An 18822-nucleotide genomic window follows, 5' to 3' on the forward strand; every position below is an offset into this window, starting at 1 on the left:
CTATAAGGAGCCAGAGTACGTGAGCAAGTATGATGGCACTGGTTGTCGCAAAAGCCATTTGAAGTATTATCCCTGTAAGATGGCAAGATATTCAGACAACACGCCACTTCTTATCAGCACATTTCAAGATAGTTTGAGAGGGGCGGCCCTTGCATGGTATACAGCCTTCGACATAGAAAACTTCACTGAATGAGATCATTTGGCGGGAGAATTTTTTCGCCAATACAAGTTTAATGTTGAAGTACTCCCAACTAAAGAGGATCTCGTCAGAACCGAGAAACGGAAGAATGAAGGGTTCAGAGCCTATGCTCAGAGATGGAAAGCTGTTGCCTCACAAGTAAAGCCCGCCATAAGTGAAGACGAGCTCATTGAGCTCTTTCTAAAATTATTGTCAACTGAGTATTACGACAAGCTTCATGTATCAGGCTGTCAGACATTCACCATGTTGGTAAAAGCGGGTGAGAGGATTGAATGGGGTTTGAAAGAAAAGAAGGCTCAAGAAACAGCAGCACGAAGGCCTTACCATCGAAAAAAAGACAAAGAACCCATCCGAGAAGTGGCTATGGTGTCAAGCCCAAGTATTCATCAAACATCATTTCCGAAGTAATCAAATGTTGCTTGGAAAAATCCAAGGCAATTCAAGCCAAATAAAAGGCCCGTGAGGTAATATACACTGTTGCCCCGACCCCTGTCAAAGCTATTACCAATGCTTTTGGAAAGGTATTTGGTGGCCAAGGAAGTACCGAGAGACAATCCTGCGAGATTTTCTTGGTACGATGAGTCAAAAACTTGCACCTATCACATGGGAGAAAGGGGACATGATGTAGATAATTGTCCCACTCTAAAGTACAAGGTTCAACAGCTCATTGACAAGAAGATATTGAATTTCTAAGAGCCCGAGCCAAATGTACATCAGAATCCTCTTCCTGAGCACAATATAGTAAACATGATCAAGGATGAAGAAATAGTGATCAGGTCTGACGATGAAGATGAATATGAAGTCAAGATTAAAGCTTCTCGATTAAGGGATACTCACTTTCGTCAGAAGCACTCCTAAAAGGCGAGATTGTAGACAACTTGGGAGAAGACTCCGGAAAATATAACTTCCAAGTGAAATATACCCCACTGCCATGGGCATTTAAAAATGAAGTAATTGTGCCTGATGGCTGGGGTGGTATGGACGATGAAACCAGTCCTGAGGAGAAAGCTCTACCCAAGAAAGAAATGCTTCAAGATGAAGCAGATCAGGATGAAAAGAAGAAAGAAAAAATCCGTCAGGGTGAAAGGCGTTTCACCCAGAAATCGGCCAGGGAAGGCGAAACTGTAGACCTACTCGGTTAAGACAGCGGTAAATATAATTACCGTGTCAAATTTACACCACCACCATGGGTGTTCAAAAATGAAGACATTGTACCGGACGGATGGGGTGGCATGGATGAGGTCCCGATCAGCCAATTAAATCTCAAGGAGAATAAAGATCAGGAAGAGAAAAAGAAGAAAAAGACTCGCCGAGGTGATAGGCGATTTGTTCGAAAAGCATGAAGACAAGGTGAAGTTATTGATTTTCTGGGTCAAGATAGTGGCTGGTATAATTACCGTGTCAAATATACACCTCCTTCATGGGCATTCAAGAACGAAACCATCACACCTGATGGTTGGGGTGGAATGGATGCTGACGAAGCCAATAGAAGCATGGTATCCATGATTACACCATTTCTAATCAAGCTTGATGAGGTAGATAAATATAAGGAGGAGGAAGGTCCCGTCACACCAATCACTATCCAACTTCCCATTGATCAGTTAGGGGTCCAAGAAGAAGAAACACAGCATGTGATCATCACTCTCCCTCCAAAAGAAAAGTTTGACACTAAGTGTATACCTTGGGATTACTCTCCCAAAGAAGTCGATGCCATAACTCGATCGGGGAGATGCAATGCCCCGAAGGAAAGTGAACACGAAAAGAAAGGAGTAACATAAGAAGAGGTTAAACAGTTGCTTTCGGTCATGAAGACGAGCGAATTTGAGGTAATTGAACAGCTAAGAAAGATGCCGGCATAGATTTCTCTATTAGATCTCTTCAAGACTTCAGAAAGCCACAAAATGGTGCTTATGAAGCTTCTCAATGAGGTGCACGTCCCAGAGACGATTAATGAAATACAATTGGAAGACTTTGTTGGCGCAATTCTTCTAAAGGATCAAATTGCCTTCTCTAATGAAGATTTTCCAATTGACGGGCGTTCCCATAATAAAGCCCTGTATATTGCCATCAAATGCCGAGGTAAGGAGGTGTCACGAGTGCTGATCGATAATGGTTCCGCACTTAATTTGTGTCCATTAAGCACACTGCATCGCTTGAGGATTAGTGAAGAGCTAATCAAACCTTCTAAGGTAACAGTGCGCTCGTTTGATGAAATGAAGAAAGATGTTATTGGCGATATCGAGCTCGAGGTAAATATGGCCCTGTGCCTTTCCTGATTGACTTCCAAGTAGTGGATATTCCAAGGACTTTCAACTTGTTACTCGGAAGACCTTGGATTCATATGGCTGGCGCCATTCCTTTAAGTCTCCATTAGAAGGTCAGGTTTGTTATTAATGGCAAGATGATCACCGTACAAGGGGAGACAGATTTCACCACCTACAAAGAGAGTGTAATACCGTATGTCGAACCCGAAGTGAAAGAAGAACCAAGTTATCATTCCTTCGAAATGATCTCAATGGTGCAAATTCCTGCTGGTTGCATCATAAAATCCCCGGAGTTCTCAACACCATCCATTATGTCTGGAATGATGTTATGCCAGTATGGATTTACTCCCGATAATGGTCTTGGATCGAAATCCCAAGGAATCAAGGAACCTATCACTCCTCTTGCTACAAGAATGAAGCACGGAGTAGGTTATATTCCAGATAACTCTAAGGACCACCATGGAGGCCAAGGCCAAGGTCGAAAGAACCATGGAGGCTGTAGAGGCCGAGGTGATCGCCTCATTAATCCATCCATATGGAAGGGCAAAGCTAGAGAGCTTCCCTATCATCATATCCACATTAAGGAAACTTTTCCTGGACCTTCCAAGCTGCTTCAAGAAGAGGACTTACATGCAGAGGAAGAATCTGTTATGCCAAGTTTATTCGAGGAGAATATCATCAACGTTATCATAACTGAGGCAGAAGATACCTACGCACTGGAGTAGGAAGATTCTCTTGAACTTTTGCTATAAATTTTTTTCCATTGCATTTTGTTGATTGCCATTTCAAATTTCTTGTGATTTCATTTGCAATTTCAGTTCAGTTGCAATTTACATTCCTTTTGATATAGATGTAATTGCGTTTTTCAATTCAATAAAAGTGATCAAATGTTTTGTTAAGGACATGTAGAAACAAAATCAAATCTATGATGAACATTATCCTCATTCATGAGGCTTGAGGCTTTGGGTTTCTATATTGCTCCTCATTGCGAAAATGATTTTAAGAGCAAAGAAGTCTGATGATATGAGGACTAGCTCTGTCTTTATGTTCTTTCAAAATAAATTTCAAAATGAATTTCCAAAAAGTTTTTCATAGGACCATGTACGTTATTTACTTCGTACGCAATTACTAATCATGTTTGTTACATGTCAGGCATGAGCATTCACATATCCATAATAGGTTCATATGTGACCCAAATCTTTCCAAGGAGATGACTTGCGACATTGAAGTGGATAATGAAGATGAGGAATGGGTCAGAAGGGAATGGATCGGTCATGAAGAATCAAAGCCACTCACATTAGAAAAAACGATCATTGTTAATCTGGACGATAAAGAGAATCCCAAGGAAGTTAAAATTGAAGAAAGTCTTCCCTCAGTAGAAGCAGAAAGGATCACAGATTTGCTCAAGGAATATCAAGATATATTCGCATGGTCTTATGCTGACATGCCAGGCCTTGATCCAAGCATAGTTGAACATGCTTTGCCAATTGATCCAAGTATTCCACCAAAGAAGCAAAAACTGAGGCGAACAAAGCCAGAATTGACGAAGAAAATAGAAGAAGAAGTGATGAAATTACTCAAAGTCGGTTTCATCGAGATAATGCCATATCCAGAATGGGTTGCCAATATAGTGCCCGTAATGAAGAAAGATGGTCGAGTACGGGTGTGCGTTGATTATCGTGACCTAAATAAAGCAAGCCCTAAGGATGATTTCCCGCTTCCACATATTGATGTATTAGTGGATAGCACTGCTGGTTTCAAAACATTTTCATTCATGGATGGTTTCTCAGGATATAATCAAATCCTCATGAAGAAAGAGGATAAGGCGAAAACATCCTTTATAACACCATGGGGCACATTTTGTTATAAGGTGATGCCGTTTGGTTTGAAAAATGCTAGTGTCATGTATCAAAGGGCAATAGTAACTTTGTTCCATGACATGATGCACAAAGAAATTGAGGTATATGTGGACGACATGATTGCAAAATCCAAACAAGGAAAAGATCATGTTGAGGTACTTCGCAAATTGTTTGAAAGACTTAGAAAGTACAAGTTGGGATTGAACCCCAATAAGTGTGTATTTAGGGCAAAATCTGGCAAATTGCTAGGATTTATGGTCAGTAACAGGGGCATCGAAATAAATCCTTCCAAGATCAAGGCAATATACGACTTAAAGACTCCTTCTACGGTAAAAGAAGTGAGAAGCCTGTTGGGGCGATTAAATTACATTGCCCGTTTCATATCTCAACTTTCTGAGACTGCTAAACCATTCTTCAAACTATTGAAGAAAAATGCCAAAGTAAAGTGGGATGCGGAATGTCAACAAGCCTTTGACAAGATCAAAGAATATCTGGTATGCCCACCAGTGTTGGTACCATCAATTCCTGGAGTTCCACTGATCTTGTAGTTGACGATTCACTATGAGTCGTTAGGAGCGGTGCTTGTACAAAGAAGACCAAATGATGGTAAAGAACAAGCCATTTATTACTTGAGCAAGAACTTCACAACATCAGAAGTGAATTACCCAGCAGTTGAGAAGACATGCGTTGCATTAATTTGGGTATTACACAGATTAAGACAATACACCATTCATCATCAAATTTTGCTAGTGACTGAGAATGATCCGATCAAGTACCTTCTTGAGAAATCCTCCTTGGTCGGGAAATTAGCAATGTGGCAAGTTTTGTTATCAGAATTCGACATCAGAAGTTCATCCCAAAAGTCAGTCAAAGGACGAACAATAGCAGACATATTGGCAGAAAATTCGCAGAATATTACCAATCCTAAAGAACAACTTGATGATTACATATTGACACTGCTGGGGCAGTATTGATCTCTCCAGAAGGTCAACACTATCCGGTATCTGCAAAATTGGTATTTCCATGCACCAATAACGTCGCTGAATACGAAGCATGCATTCTTGGCTTACAATTAGCCCTTTCAATGAAGGTAAAAAGGTTGCAAGTATATGGAGATTCTATGCTCATCATATTGCAAACAACTGGTGAATGGCAAACTCGAGATGCCAAGCTAATTCCTTATCACGGATATTTAGAAGAGATGATAGAAAGTTTCAAAAAGGTAACATTCGATTATCTCCCAAGAGCTCAAAATCATTTTGTAGATGCTCTTGCAACTTTGTCATCCTTACTACAGGCTGAAGATGGTATGGATATAAAACCATTGAGAATCAATATTCTTGAGCAACCATCTCATTGCATGATGGTCCAAGCAGAGTTCGACAACGAACCATGGTATCATGACATTAAAAGATATCTTCAATCAGGAGAATTTCCTGAAGAAAGCCAACCGGGTGACAGGAAGTTTATAAGGAAGATAGCCAACAAATTCTTCCTCAGTGGTCAAACCCTCTACAAGAAATCATTTGATTCAACTATGTTAAGATGTGTGGATGCTACAAAAGCAGAACAGATCATGAAAGAAATTCATGAGGGTGAATGTGGACCACACATGAATGGACATCTTCTAGCCTGAAAGATTATGAGATTGGGATACTATTGGATGACAATGGAAATAGATTGCATCCAACACGTGAGATGTTGCCATCAATGTCAAGTTTATGGAGACAAAATAAATGCATCGCCAAATAAGCTACATCAAATGTTTGAGCCATGGCCATTTTCAATGTGGGGCATTGATATGATTGGTCCAATCAACCCCAAGGCCTCAAATGGGCACCAGTTTATCCTAGTTGCCATTGACTATTTCACTAAATGGATTGAAGCAAACTCATATACGAATGTTACTGCCAAGAATGTTGCAAGATTCATTAGGCGAGACGTCATTGCTAGGTATGAAGTTCTAGAAGCAATAATTACGAACAATGGCTCAAATCTAAACAACAGGATCGTAGATGATTTACTCGAACATTTCCATGTCCGACATCTGAACTCATCTCCATATCGTACGCAAATGAATGGAGCAGTTGAAGCGGCAAATAAGAAAATCAAGAAGATACTGGCCAAGACAGCCGAAAATTATCGTGATTGGCACGAAAGGTTGCCGTATGCTCTGATGGCATACCGAACTTCAATTCGAACATCAACTGGAGCAATCCCATTTTCCTTGGTTTACGAAATGGAAGCAGTGTTACCTGTTGAAGTAGAAATTCCTTCACTAAGGATACTATCCCAATTGAAGCTTTCAGAAGTTGAGTGGATTCAACAAAAATATGAACAACTCAATATGATCGATGAAAAGAGACTAAGAGTTATATGCCATGGACAAGCCTATCAAAGACGAGTGGCTAAATCCTTTAATCGAAAGGTGAAATCGAGGAATTTCAAAATTGAGGATTTAGTAGTAAGGAAAGTCATCTTCAGCAATTCAGATCCTCGTGACAAATTCACTCCGAATTATGAGGGTCCATATATTATCAAGAAGGTTCTTCCTGGAGGAGCATTGATTCTTATAGATATGGCAGGATCAGAACTAGCCTATCCTGTAAATACAGATACTGTCAAAATTTTCTACCCATGAAATGAAGACGAACATTCAAGAAAAGATTCGGGTCACTTTAGAACATGTGCATATCATGCATATCATGCATACCATGCATACCATGCATTTGATAAACATGTTTATCTGTTTTGCAGAAAAAAGCAAAAAGAATCCGAATCAGTTGATGATTTTAGAATTCCCAATGGAGTTATCAAATAGTAGAGGGAAGTGTCACTTCCAATTCTATTTTCCATTGATATCCTCTAATATGCTTTCCTTTTTATCATCCCCAGGAAGACAAAGAAAAAAGAGCAACAAAAGAAGAATCCCCAGCGGAACCAAAGCAAAAACATGCAAATAAGAGGGATCTTGGTAAGTTGATTAGACAGGTATCCCCAAATCATGAGAGCATGTGTTAAAGAAGTTGCATTTTTAAGAGAAAAAACGAACTTCTTTTTCCCCAAGCGGAATGACACTAAATTGAACAAAAACAAAACAGATTGTTTTGAAAAGGAAAATACCTCAGAAATGTTTTGAAACACGCTTTCTTTGAAAATGCACTAAGCATCAAAATTCCTTAAAAGGGATAATTTGACAAAAGGTTTTGAAAAATTTCATAGAAAAGTTTGGATCAAATCGAATGGAAAGACTTTCAAATGATGAAAGGTAAGTCATATCCAAACACGTCCCTTATACACTCAAAGTCAAAATAGAGAGGTGAATGAGAAAATCTCATCCGAAGGAAATATAGGATATTCGCAATGATTACATGGATTGAAATGATGAAAGGCAATCATTTCACTATCCCAAACACATGTTTATCTCTTGCAAACCAAAATTTGAGCCAAAACAGTAGAGAAGTATTTTTTTTTCCAAAACAACCATGTTAAGAACCACCCCACATTGGGGCAAATCAGGAGGTTTGTGGATTGATAGCTATGGAGAACAGGATCAAGAAAGATTTTATTGCATATTCTTGCATCAATCTTTCTGTGATAACTTCATATGAAGTCATATGAAAGCTCAAGACATCCCGAGAGGAAGAAGAGCATTTCATTTCTTATACCCAAATATATTACCTTTGCCAAAGCCTAATTGAGCCTGAATATTCATTTCAGAACCCCAAATTGGTGATCATCTCTTCATACTATAGCATAAGCATATGATCCATTTTAATAGATAAGAAACAAAAGGGCAGAACACAAAGTTCTTAGAATTCAAAAGATCAAAGGCAAAAGAGTCTGGGGCATGAAAAAGTAGTATGCCTGGTAAAAGCAAGGCCAAATGCCCGAGAAAAATGAGAAAGAAAAGAGAGTGCAAAAGAAAGCTCAAAACGACAAAAAAGAATCAATCATGACAAAGCAAAGTCAAGATCATGAGAGATCATAGATCACAACAAGTGAGAATGAGCAAAAGAAAAGAGGTTGTGATGAATATTTAGAGGACTCTGATGTTCATAGAGGAAAAGATCTCTAGTGAGAAGAAGAAGAAAAGAAAAAGTGGTGATGTCAAGAAGATCATCAATTTCATAAAAACCCTGAATTCAAACAAATGAGCCTTTTGAGCCTACCCAATACCAACAATACAACCTCTCCCCAAAGACTCTTCAGATTGGGATGTTGAGAGTAGAAACATGACTTTATGACAAGAAGCCATCACTCAAAATAGTGTATGCAATAATATCTTGTCTTGTCCTCGAGGTTCTTAACTTGTAGACTCGAAGTCAGATATGATGAAATCCTTTTTCTTAGTCTCCGAATGCCTATCCTTTGTATAGCCATAGACTAAGCCAACATTACAGTCCCCCGAAAGACCTTATCGGATCAATTGGATTGTATACATTGCGAACATCTCCAAACACCTAAGGATTAGTTAAGAGAAAAATTAAGGGATATCAGACAAGTCCCTTTTCAATCAAATGAAGAAAAGACCAAATTCATAGATTGAAACAAATCCTTTCTAATGAAGGTCTTCCAAACGATCATTTCAAGCATTTCTTGAAATATTGCAAAGCATTTTGCTCAAATAATTTCTCGAAAAGGAAATTTGATTGCCTGAAATGCATTTAATACAAAGAATGCATATTTCAAAATCAGGTTTCAAAAGTTTTTGGTCAACTTAAAACCAAGTTTTCAAACAGTTTGTGGTAAACTAAAAAAAAAATCACGCTTCAAACAGTTTTGATTAATTTCAAAACTATTTTTCAAAATAGTTTTTGGTCAACTAAAAAACCATACAAAGGTTAGTGAAACCTCAAAATCACAAAACTCACGGTTAAGGCATTCATTGTTTGAAGACTTCCCAAAGTCCTACAGGCGAGGAGCCCTTAGGCAAATTCAAGTCCTACTAGTAAGGAACCACTAGGCAAATCCAAAGTCCTACAGGCGAGGAGCCACTAGACAAATCCAAAGTCCTACAGGCGAGGAGCCCCTAGGCAAATTCAAGTCCTACTGGTGAGGAACCACTAGGCAAATATAAAGTCCTACAGGCGATGAGCTCCTAGGCAAATTCAAAGTCCTACAGGCGAGGAGCCCCTAGGCAAATTCAAGTCCTACAGGCGAGGAGCCCCTAGGCAAATTCAAGTCCTACTGGTGAGGAACCGCTAGGCAAATTCAAGTCCTACAGGCGAGGAGCTCCTAGGCAAATTCAAGTCCTACTAGTGAGGAGCCACTAGGCAAATCCAAAGTCCTACAGACGAGGAACCACTAGGCAAATCCAAAGTCCTACAAGCGAGGAGCCCCTAGGCAAATTCAAAGTCCTACAAGCGATGAGCCCCTAGACAAATTCAACTCCTACAGATGAGGAGCCCCTAGGCAAATTTAAAGTCCTACAGGCGAGGAGCCTCTAGGCAAATCAAAGTCCTACTAGTGAGGAACCACTAGGCAAATTTCCAAATCCTCAGGCGAGGAGCCTCAGGTGTTAATGGTTCGTGGATTCGTCCTTAAACCACGAAATCCGAATAACCATCATAATCATCACCACCATCAATTCATGCCTTTGGATAAGCAATAAAGAGACGCTCACAAACAGGTAAGTTTGTCTCCCTCATTCATTAAGAACCTTTCAAAATGTGTTCCGAAAATATAGCCTTTGAATTAGATCACGGATTTCAAAAGCAAGACCCTAATCAATTATTGTGAAATTTCCATCTTATCTTGTTCAGTGAGTCAGCTAAAAATCCAAGTGTCACCTTATCTTTGAGATCAACCTCTAACGAGCTCAATCTCAAAGAGGGGCAGCTGTTAACACCTAATTTTTAGCTCATTTTTTTTTCATATTTTAAAAAATCTCAAAATTAGGACTAGGAATCTTAGCCAAGCCTAGAAACCTATTTCTAAACCAAAAAATAATTTTTTAGCATTTTTCCTTCATTTCTTTTAGTCAAAATAGGTGAGAAAATCAAGAAAAATAACAAATGGAATCAGAAAATTCCATAAAAATAGTCATTAGTCTTATTTTAAATCCAATTTCATGAATACATCATCAATTCGGAAAAATCTCAATCGGGTATATGATTTTCGCAAAATTGGGCAAAATTAAAATCGAATTGAATAAAAAATGCAATTAAATTTTTTCTAGTCATTTTTAAGTCATAGTGTCTTCACAACAAATGATTTTGGCACCTTGAATTGCATAATGGTCAGTCCAATTGCACAATTTGACATAAAAATAAAAAATCCCCAAAATTCGATTGAAAATTAAAAATTTTGAACCCGATTTGGGAATCGTGCCCAATACGAAATTGTCGAAACATGAGACCATCATTTCTAGGGTTAATCAGATATAGGTAATTCAATTTTGGCATCAATTTTGCGTAATCAGGTCATTAGGACATCAAATTGAATAAAAACCTATAACCCGAATACAAAAATGAGAAAATCTTGGACACAATCATGACAAAATTTGGGGAAAATTATATATTTGGGTTCGGAATGTGATGGGGAATTCAATTTTGGGGTTTAATTTTGAAAATTGGGTCAAAATTGAGCTTAATTGACGAATTTATACCAACCCGGGTCTGTCGGGTCGACCCGACCCGGCCCGGGTTGTTCATCTTCCTTACCCGACTCATCCAAAGCACAATAAACCCAGAAAATAATTCCCATGCCCAGAACTTTACTGACTTCCCCTAATCAAATTAGCACGTTTTAATCAATTGAGCCAGCTGGAGAATCTCCAGCTGGTACCAGGTAACCAATCTAACCAATTGGAAATCGATTCCAACAAAATTTGGGCGGGAAAAATCGATGAACAAAAAGGAAAAAATGGAACATTGCGGGGAGAACCTGCTCGACGAAATGCCAAAGAGAGAGAGGAGAGAGAAAGAAGGGGAAAACAAAGAAAGTCTAGAAAGAGAATAGGGAGTTGAGGTCCCCTGATCGAGTGTCCGGCGCCGGTGAACGGAACGGCGCCGGTGAACGGAACAGCGCCGGCGAATCGATCGTTCAAGGAGGACCTCCTCCTCTGTTGATCAGTGAAGAACTGGTCGGGAAGCTCTGAAAATCAAGCTTGACCGGCGCGCTCAGAGCTCTTTCGGCAAGGCCAAGACCACCAGGGTGAAGATAAAGTGTCAAGGAACAACTCTTGGGGTGCGGATCAGTTCGGCAATTCCTCCTGATCATTGAACGAAGAAGGTAAAGTTGGTTCATAATCATTCTTTTTCAAAATTTCCAGAAAATGACTTTGAACTGAAACTTTGTTGATCATGTGATTTCTCTGCGAATCTGAGTTTGTTAATGCTGGTAAAGAGTTCCTAATCATGTTTTGTGTTACATGATTGCATTTTGGGCGTTAAACGAGCATGAATCGTGTCGGCCATTGTCAAAATCATCTTGCCGGAGCTCAGAGATCCTCGCTAGAGCACCGCCGTGGCCATAAGCCACCCAAGTTAGCCTCCCTTAATCCTTGTTTGATGTTTTGAATTGTTATTTTGATCGATTTAGATGGCTAAGGCGATTAGATTAATCATTTGAGGACTGAAAATGTTAGCTTATATTAGTGATGATTTAGGTTTTTCTGACTAGATTTTTGCCGGCCGGCGATGGTCTGATGGACATCCAGTCAGTCTAGTTCAATAAAGGATGACATGAATTTGATAAAGGATCAAAAGAAATAGCGAAATAGTCGCCGGAAGGTCGTCGTCGGCAATGAGCTTAAAGTCACGGCCTTGAAAGCTGTAAGTATGAGATTATGCACACCACATGTTCGACAAAATGCCTCAATGTAAAGGGTTAAAAATGGCACTGTTTTGGCAATTGAGCTCGCCGGAGAAGGTGACCGGCGACCGGCGCCGGCGATGCCAGGTTCGGCCAAACCGAACCGGGTTGAATCGGGCCGGTCCGGTTCACCACTCCGGCGGAAAATTTTAAAACATTAAAAAAATGTAAAAAAACTCATAAAAATTCAAAAAAAAAATAAAAAAAAATGAAAAATCAGAAAAATATAAAAAAAATTTGGAAAATTAAAAAAAATCAGAAAAAATGAAAATTCATAAAAAAATTAGAAAATTCATAAAAACTCAAAAAATTTCAGAAAATTCATAAAAATTCAGAAAATTCAGAAAATATAAATAAAAAATAAGAAAAATTTAGAAAATCAATAAAAAATTGAAAAATTAGAAAATTCATAAAATTTTTCGGAAAATCATAAAAAATTAATTCTCCGCTAATAAAATTTCCGAAAAAAATTCAAAAATTCAAAAATTCAAAAATTTTAAAAATTCACAGAATGGTCCAAAAACATTGTGGCCAGCCATAAAAAGTGAGATTTGAATTTTTGGAAGTGCCTAAGTGGCATTTTTAGAAAACCCCAAATTCAGGGGTTACAACTCCTAAAAAATCCTAAAACCCTAAAAAATGTAAATCATGAAATGAATAAGCTTCTAGAGCTTCATTAGGGTTTGGATGTTTTGATTGATTTTTGTTTTTAGAGACCACTTAGGATTGATTGATTTGATTGACTTTGATTGTGCGTTTAATACTTGTTTGGTCTTTCCTGCGATTAGAATGGATAGAATTAGTGGGTAAGCCTCGGAAATTTGCATGACACGTTAGACATCGTATCGTTCTTAGGTACCGAAAGGGTATTAGGGATCTCGATTCGGGATCAATAATGTAACCAAGTCCCCGTACTCAGAATCTCTAGTTCGTAGAATCGTGGTATTTCTCCCGTACCTCGATTAGGTTTCTAGTCTACCTACCAATAATGACTAGTGGCGACTCCAAAATCACAAACCTAGACTAAATAAGAAATCACCTTCCACTGTCACGTGAGGTATGGTCTGGGAGAGACCCTTACACGGAAATACCTCCTTAGCGCGCAAATCCCGAAAGCCCCAAAAAAGTGCGGCGCGACACTATCATATGGGAGAAAGGGGACATGATGTAGATAATTGTCCCACTTTAAAGTACAAGGTTCAACAGCTCATTGACAAGAAGAAATTAAACTACCAAGAGCCCAAACCAAATGTACATCAGAATCCTCTTCCTGAGCACAATACAGTAAACATGATCAAGGATGAAGAAACAGTGATCAAGTCTGACAATGAAGACGATATGAGGTCAAGATTAAAGCTTATCGTTTAGGAGATACCCGCTTTCGTCAAGAAGCACTCTTAAAAGGAGAGATTGTAGACAACTTGGGAGAAGATTCCGGAAAATATAACTTCCAAGTGAAATATACCCCACCGTCATGGGCATTTAAAGATGAAGTAATTGTGCCTGATGGTTGGGGTGGTATGGACGATGAAACTAGCCCTGAGGAAAAAGCCCTGTCTAAGAAGGAAATGCTCCAAGATGAAATAGATGTGGATGAAAAGGAGAAAGGAAAAGTCCGACAGGGTGAAAGGCGTTTCACCTAGAAATCATCCGTTGAAGGTAAAACCGTAGACCTACTCGATCAGGATAGCGGTAAATACAATTACCGTGTCAAATATACTCCACCACCATGGGCGTTAAAAAATGAAGACATTGTACCGGACGGATGGGGTGGCTTGGACGAGGTCCCGATCAGTCAACTAAATCTCGAGGAGAATGAAGATTGGGAAGAGAAAAAGAAGAAAAAGATTTGCCGAGGTGATAGGCGATTTGCTCGTAAGTGTTGACACCTAATTTTTAGCTCATTTTTTTTATATTTTCAAAAATTTCAAAATTAGGACTAGGAATCTTGGTCAAGCCTAGAAACCTATTTCTAAACCCAAAAAATAATTTTTTAGCATTTTTCTGCATTTTTCCTTAATTTCTTTTAATCAAAATAGGTGAGAAAATCAAGAAAAATAGTAAATGGAATCAGAAAATTCCATAAAAATAGTCATTAGTCTTATTTTAAATCCAATTTCATGAATACATTGTCAATTCTGAAAAATCTCAACCGGGTATATGTTTTTCCCAAAATTGGGCAAAATTAAACCGAATTGAACCAAAAATGCAATTAAATTTTTTCTAGTCATTTTTAAGTCATAGTGTCTTCACAACAAATGATTATGGGACCTTGAATTGCATAATGGTCGGTCCAATTGCACAATTTGACATAAAAATAAAAAATCCCCAAAATTTGATTGAAAATTAAAAATTTTAGACCCAAATTGGGAATCGTATCCAATATGAAATTGTCGAAATATGAGACCATCATTTCTAGGGTTAATCAGGTGTGGGTAATTCATTTTTGGCATCAATTTTGCCTAATCAGGTCATTAGGACATCAAATTAAACAAAACACTATTAACCCGAATATAAAAATGAGAAAATCTTGGACACAATTATAATAAAAATTGGGGCAAATTATATATTTGGGTTCGGAATATGTTGGGGAATTGAATTTTGGGGTTAAATTTGAAAAAATCGATTGAAATCGGGTCTAATTTGAGAATTTAGACTAACCCGGGTCTGCCGGGTCGGATGGGTCAACCCGACCCGACCCGGGTAGGTCATCTTATTTACCCAGATTGCCAAAATGTGCACTAAACCCAGAAAAACCAAATTAAACTCGCGACTTCACCGATCATTCCCAATCAATTTACCACGTTTTAATCGATTTTGCCAGCTGGAAAAAATCCAGCTGGCACCAGTTAATCAACCCCAACCGATTACAAGTCGGTTCTAACTGAATTTGGGCGGGAATCGATCAACGAAAAAACAAAAAAAACTGACCCGAGAGTAAGGGAAGTGCTCGACAGAAGGCCAGAGAGAGAGAGGAGAGAGAAACAAAGAGGAAAAGCTTGAAATCTAGAGAGAGAGAGAGGAGTAGAGATCCCCTAGGTCGAGTGATCGGCGCCGGTCGATTGAACGGCGCCGGCAAATCGACTGTCTAGGGAGGATCTCCTCCTCAGGTGAACCATAAAGAGGCTGATCGGGAACGTCTGAAAATCAAGCTCGACCGACCAATCCAGACCTGTTCCAGCGAAGCCACGGCCACCAGAGTGAAGACAAAGTGTCAAGGAACAACACTATAGGCGCGGATTACGTCGAAAATTTCGTTTGATCATCGAACTAAGAAGGTAAAATTCCTTCACGGTCACGGTTTTTCCAGAATTCAAAAAATGTGATTTGATTCAATCCGATTGTTCTTGCGATTTTTTTTGCGATTTTGCATTCCAAGATGTTCATTACTAGTTTCTAATTATTTTGTTGTTGTTTGATTGTGTTTTTGGACATTAAAATGCATGAACCGAGTCGACCCCGCCATTGAAACCCTTCGCCGGAGCCCAGGTGACCTCGCCGGAGCGTCGTCGTGACCATAGGTCATCCAAGTAGGCTTCCTTTCGTTTTGTTTGATGTTTTGATGCTGATTAGAACCGATTTAGACGGCTAGGGCGGCTAGTGTTAGGATTAGTGTTCTGGAAAATCTTGTTTAGGTTAGTGTTAGGTTAGGATTTTCCAATCGGTTTTTCGCCGGCGAGCGAACAACCGGCGGCGATCTGATTGGGCTAGATTGATACTCGAACACATGGACTTCATCGTGGTGCAATCGGAATGGTCAAAAGGTCGCCGGAGGTTCATCGGTGACAGGCCCGAACCAGTGACCTCAGGAACGTTAAATACGGAACAGTGCCCACCAAGTGTTCGAGGAAATGTCCCAATGAATAAACCCAAAAACGGTGCTGTTTTGGGCACCGTATCTGCCGGAGAAGGTGACCGGCGCAGGCGCCGGCGACGTCCGGTTCGGTTAGGCTGAACCGGGTTGAACCGAGCCGGTCCGGTTCGTCCCCGGCGGGAAAATTTAAAAAATTTCTAAAAAAATAATAAAAAAATTCAGAAAATTTTAAAAAAATAATAAAAAAATCACAAAAATCATAAAAAAAATTAGATTTTTTTAGAAAATTAGAAAATTTCATAAAAATTCAAAAAAATTCAGAAAATTCAAAAATTTACAGAAAATTCATAAAAATTCAAAAATTTTCAGAAAATTCAGAAAAATCCAAAAATTTTCAGAAAATTCATAAAAATTCAGAAAATTCGGAAAATACAAGTAAAAAATTTGAAAAATTTGGGAAAATCAATAAAAAAATTGAAAAATTCATAAAAATTTTCGGAAAACCATAAAAAATCAGTTCTCAGTTTAAAAAATTTTCGAAAAAAAATCAAAAATTTTGAAAATTCACAGAATGGTCCAAAAATATTGTGGCCACTCATAAAGTGAAATTTTGATTTTCGGAAGTGTCCAAGTGGCATTTTTAGAGAATTCCAAATTCAGGGGTTATAACCTCTAAAAAACCCTAAAACCCCAAGAAATGTAAATCATGAAATGAATAAGCTTTTAGAGCTTCATTAGGGTTTGGGTGTTTTGATTGATTTTCATTTTTAGAGACCACTTAGGATTGATTGACTTTAATTGTGCATTTAATACTTGTTTGGTCTTTCATGCGATTAGAACGGATAGGATTAGTGGATAGGCCTCGGAAATTCGCATGATACGTTAGACATCATATCGTTCTTAGGTACCGAAAGGGCATTAGGGATCTCGATTCGGGATCAATAACGCAACCAAGTCCCCGTACTCAGAATCTCTGATTCGTAGAATCGTGGTATTTTTCCCGTACCTCGATTAGGTTTCTAGTCTACCTACCAATAATGACTAGTGGCGACTCCAAAATCACAATTTAGAAATCACCATCCACTGTCACGTGAGGTATGGTCTGGGAGAGACCCTTACACGGAAATACCTCCTTAGCGCGCAAATCCCAGAAATCCCTTAAAAAGCGTAGCGCGACAAGCTTGGCGACTCCGCTGGGGAGTACCTTTTTAAAGTGGACTTAGGCCTAGATAGAAAGATATGCTTGTGTTTTCTACTTGCAAGGATCCCAGGTACGTCCTACTAATGATAGTGTTAAATGGTTTTGCAGGCGGGTGTTATAAGAGGTGTTGTTTTTGTTAACCCTTGTTTTGCAGGTTGGTGTTGGGATTGAATGTATTTTGAATGAATTTTAGAAGTGTTGTTTGATCATTAATTGCTATGCATGTTTTTAAATTGCTTTAGCACTACACCATTAGCACACACCACCCGTGGCCCAACCCCGGCTACATTTAGGATTATCCTTAGGAGGTATGTGTTTAGGCGACACTATGGGCCGATTGCTCATGGGATCGTTTAAATACAATGCCGATCATCGAGGTGGAATAATATTTCATAACTTTAGGCCGATTGCCTATTGGAATGGAATCCTTTATCCATTTAGGTGATCAACTTGAGCTTTTAGCATATCGTACCCTTTTTAGGCATCAAAACCTCACTGGTTGCATTCGCTTGTCTTTGTGGTTGGTATACCTAAAACCAAACCAAAATATCATGGTGAGCAAGTATCGTTCCATTCCAATCCTTTACAATTATGCATGTTAGTTGGCACATTTTCAAAAAATGCCTAAATGACATTCAATGCTTGGTCTAAATGCCCTTTCATTTTAGAATGTATGATTAGGATGTCATACTCCATTTGATCATTTTTTCATTTTTAGATGAAATGTATAAGTCCATGGCGGATTTCTCATGTAATTCAAATGCTTATTTGTTCATTTCAATGTATTCGAAATTGTAAACCATAGTTTAGGACTTTATGGTCTAAATGGAGTATGACAGAATGGGTATTTACATCACACATTGAATTTGTCTATAATCTCAACTATATGCTCTTTTAAGGTTTGAATGGACTTAAAATGACATTTGCATTACTTTCGAGGCATGCAAGTGTACTTTACCTCCGTTTTACCTTAAAAGGACATATGATTGAAATGGAGGCATTAAAATTGATTCGCAATCCATGGTGATTAATGACAAATCTTTTTGCATAATTAGGCTCAATGGGAGAACTGGACATCCATATAATTCTCATTCCTTGGAAGGAACTTGTTGCTTGGTGGAAAGGCATGTCCAAGGACAACCAAACTTATGTCCAAGAAAGGCTTAGATACCTTCTCGAACTTATGCATGTGGAACATCAAGTTAGTTTAGTCCAAGCTTTGATGCATTTTTGGGAGGTTTCCACCGCCACATTCCATTTTGGAGAGCATGAATTGGTGCCAACATTAGAAGAATATCAAGCCGCCATTGGAATTAATTCTAAACCTAGGATCGTAGAGCCACCCGTTGGACTTAATCCTGTGAGCCTTTTAGCCGAATTCATCAATTTCAAAACTTCCAAAATCGAAAAGTTAGTCAAATCAAACACGGGTAGATTTCCATTATCCTTCATAATAGATAACTTTTCAAAACTTCCTAGGGAAATGGAAAATACTTCAGCTCGGGTATTCATTTTAGCTTTCTTCGGCTTTGTTCTATTCCCCGTGTCTAGAACGAGATTAGACCCTTTAGTGGCTGTGATCATAAGACAAGCATGTCTTAAGTGGGAACTTCTCTAATATGCTTCTTGCCCAAACCATTATCTCCTTAAACACATACCAAAATCAT

The sequence above is a fragment of the Syzygium oleosum genome, unplaced genomic scaffold, assembly GCF_021117445.2.
Source record: "Syzygium oleosum isolate NSW1041296 unplaced genomic scaffold, Sole_v2.1 Sole_v2.50, whole genome shotgun sequence".
Classification (NCBI taxonomy): Eukaryota; Viridiplantae; Streptophyta; class Magnoliopsida; order Myrtales; family Myrtaceae; genus Syzygium; species Syzygium oleosum.